Here is a 3,581-nt window from a genome sequence, read left to right as displayed (position 1 = left end):
TGATAATCTAGAATTCTCTGTCTTTATCGCCCAGCCTTAGTCCTGGGTTGGAACTAAGTCTATTTTGCCTCCTGACCACCAGGACTCAAGAGTATTTACCAGTAACTCTCCAAGATGAGGTTTCCTAGTAATCCTGACTATACCTACCATCCCCTAAGAGACTGTGTACCTTCCAAGGGGGCCAGGTGATACATGAGTCAGGCAGACAGAGATGAAATATCACTTTTCTACTAATAAAGGTGCTGTTGGAGAGCATGGCATACAGTTGGGGGCACTAACAATGAACCCCAAAGTTAGGCAGACTTATCCACACAGTCACAGACAGTGCTGGGTAACTGAAGGCCTCCAACTTCACAGGCAGAGCCTGTCCCTCTCAAGTTTGCAGAATGGAGGAGCAGAACAGGATGTGCTCTCTCGGCAGACAGACAGATCTGAAAGAGAAAAAGGAAGGAGGAAGGGGCTGAGTCATAGATGCCTAGTTCCTGTTCCAGTCAGAAAATTCATTATCGTTACTCATAGCAGTGACAAGGGGCAGAAAGAAACCAAGAAAGTTATTGTAATGGATTCCTTTTCTTGTGGAAACAAGGTGCTAGGGAAAGGGGTTTCCCCTTTCCAACACTCCCAGAGTTTTTTGTTCTCTTAGCTAATTGGGCTTAACCATTAAATTCAAGGCCAACCTAGGGTGTGAACATCTCCTTGGCAGGAGACCGGCAATCTATCCTGACAGTACTGCTCCCACTACAAGCACATCCCTCTACTTTTCCCATTTGAATGGCTGAAGAGCATAGCTATTGCCCTCAGAAGGCAATTCAGTGACTGAAGTAATTCCAGGGCCATGCTGAACCCCAGCTGAAAGTTCCCCAGTTCACTTGCAGTCCTAACTATGTCTAACCATGTTGTTTGGACAGTCTATTAGAGGCTCTGAAAAGAGATTATCGGACGATGTAAAGATACTTCATTAAAAAAATTTCAGTATAATATTGATGTCCCCAATTTAAATATAACCCCTCTACCATTGTGTATTTCCCAGGGAGAAAAAATTTGAAAGATTAGATTCTCTTGTATGCTTGAGTTAAAGATAAAGAATATAAAACTCATCTTTCTGATTCTGCTCATTCTGAACCAGATGGGTTCTTCATGCCTTGGATAGCACTGTGGTTCTTTCAGCAACCTGGACAGGGTCTCACTAGAACCATTGGTATGGCTTTTTTCAGAATCTCAAAAGTTAAATTATACACCAAGTTTCTGATATACCTCACTTTTTAAAGGATTTTTTAAAAGATTTATTTATTTATTTGAGAGAGAGAGAGAGAGAGAATGAAAGCTGGGGGAGGAGTGGAGGGGCGAGGGAGAGAATCTCAAGCAGACTCTGTGCTGAGCATCAACCCTGACTTGGGGCTTGATCTCACAACCCTGAGATCATGACCTGAGTGGAAACTAAGAGTTGGATGCTTAACTGACTGTGCCACCTAGTATACTTCACTTTTTAAAGAGTATCATCAAAACACTTAACACCAATATAACTAAAGAAAACAAATCAACACCAAGATCTTCAAGTAATTATCAAGACAAAATGATGCTCACAGAACCCGGCACTTTCCGTAACAGAGACTCAGTGATACCTTGATTTCAGCTTCACCAGGATGTTGAAGTCCTTGATCTGTAAACTTAAACTGGATTGGGAGGAATCTCCCCCAAGAGGTTAGCACTGGCAACATGCTTTACCATTCCTGTGGGAAGAATCAACCAATAATTCTCTCAAGGTGACATATGAGCCTGTAGGAGATCAGAATGTGCCACCCCAATCTTTGCCACTCTGGCATAAGAATTATTTTGAACTGAAGGCAACCGAGAAAAAGTAGGCATAGGGTGAGCTCTTTGTGGTACCCTATCTACCTGAAAACAAGATCATAAATTCTCCTTATGAAGGTATCCCCCCCCTCCTCGCACCACCCCCCACTTTCCCTACAAGGAAGGGAATAACAACCTTATCACCAGAGATGAGATGGCACCTCGATGGAGTCTATACGAACAAACCTTACCTACCTTACTAGCCGTTACCTACCATTAATTTTCCATATATTTGCCTTCCTGCAATTTGCTGCCCCTAGAAGCTCAGTCTTTTTCTAATTTGTCTTGACAGTTCTCTTTAAATGTACTCTCTTTTGGTGTAAGAGCACTCAAGCTTAGCTGTTTCTTTGGGGGTTTTCTCTTCTTTCTAGAAAGCCTCCTGTGTAAAACATTTTTTTTTTTAAAGATTTTATTTATTTGAGAGAGAGAGAATGAGCGAGTGCAGGGGGAGGGGCAGAGAGAGGGAGAGGCACAGAATCCTAAGCAGACTCCACGCAGAGCATGAAACTTGATCTCATGACCCATGAGATCATGACCTGAGCTGAAATCACAAGTCACTTAACCAACTGAGCCACACAGGCACCCCTGTGTAAAACTTTTAATATCAATAACTTTAATTAAAAAATTTTTCAAAAATATTTATTTATTTGACAGAGAGAGAGCATGCACAAGCAGGGGGAGTGGCGGTCTGAGGGAGAGACAAACTCCCCACTGAGCAAGGATCCCAAAGTGGGGCTCAATCCCAGGACCCCAGGATCATGACCTGAGCTGAAGGCAGCCACTTAATTGACTGAGCCACGCAGGTGCCCCAATATCAAATAACTTTGTATATTTTTTCTCATTTGAGTCTGTGTGCTTTCAGTTTATTTTGCAGAACCAGCTGAAGAACCTAAGAGGGCAGAGGAGAATTTTTCTCCCCTGTAAGATATTTGCATTCTTACAAAGTTTAGAAATGTCCACTGATGGCAAGCCCAACCATGAGTCTGCTTTGAGAGGTCTTTCTTTCCCATCTCAAATCTTAAAACCCTTTTTACTTTTCCTTTCCCCTTTGAGCCCTCTATCTACAATATCCCCTGCCTGATCTGTGGGATCTAGGCTCTAAATAACCACACGGTTTCCACACTGGCTCCTGCTGTTGGTCTTTGTTATGGAATGACATGCCAGTAAAGCCTGTCTTGTAAGGGTAGCCTCTCTTTCACCCCTCATTTGTTTCAACTGGAAAACATCCTCAGCAGATTCCTGAACTAAAGTTGCTTTAGTGGACACTTCTGCAGCTGAACGAATCTCTAGATTCCGCTATGAAGGACAAAACCCCCAAAATAACAGTGGAAAGGTAGATGTTCATTCTACTCACATAAACATCTAGGTCAGCGTTCAAGGGCTGGTGTAGCCTCAAGACAGGGATCCAGATTCCTCTGACACTGTTGCCCTATCATGCTTGATTTGACCTCCCTGTCCCATATGCAGACATCTTCGGCAACAGGAGAAGGAAGGGATGAAAGGAAAGCATAGAGTCCTGTGTCTAGGATCTTAAGGAAGACTCTTAGAAGGTGTCACACTTGACTCTTCTGTTTACATTTCATTTACCACAATGTAGACACACAAGTATCCTGAGCTGCAAGAGAAGCTAGGAAAGGTAGTCTTCATTCTAGGCAGCCACATACCCAACTAAACTTATTACTCAAGGAAGGGAGAATGAATAATGGGGCTGACTGGACTACCAGATTAAT

The sequence above is a fragment of the Ailuropoda melanoleuca genome, chromosome 1, assembly GCF_002007445.2.
Source record: "Ailuropoda melanoleuca isolate Jingjing chromosome 1, ASM200744v2, whole genome shotgun sequence".
Lineage (NCBI taxonomy): Eukaryota > Metazoa > Chordata > Mammalia > Carnivora > Ursidae > Ailuropoda > Ailuropoda melanoleuca.
This window is presented reverse-complemented; position numbering follows the sequence as displayed.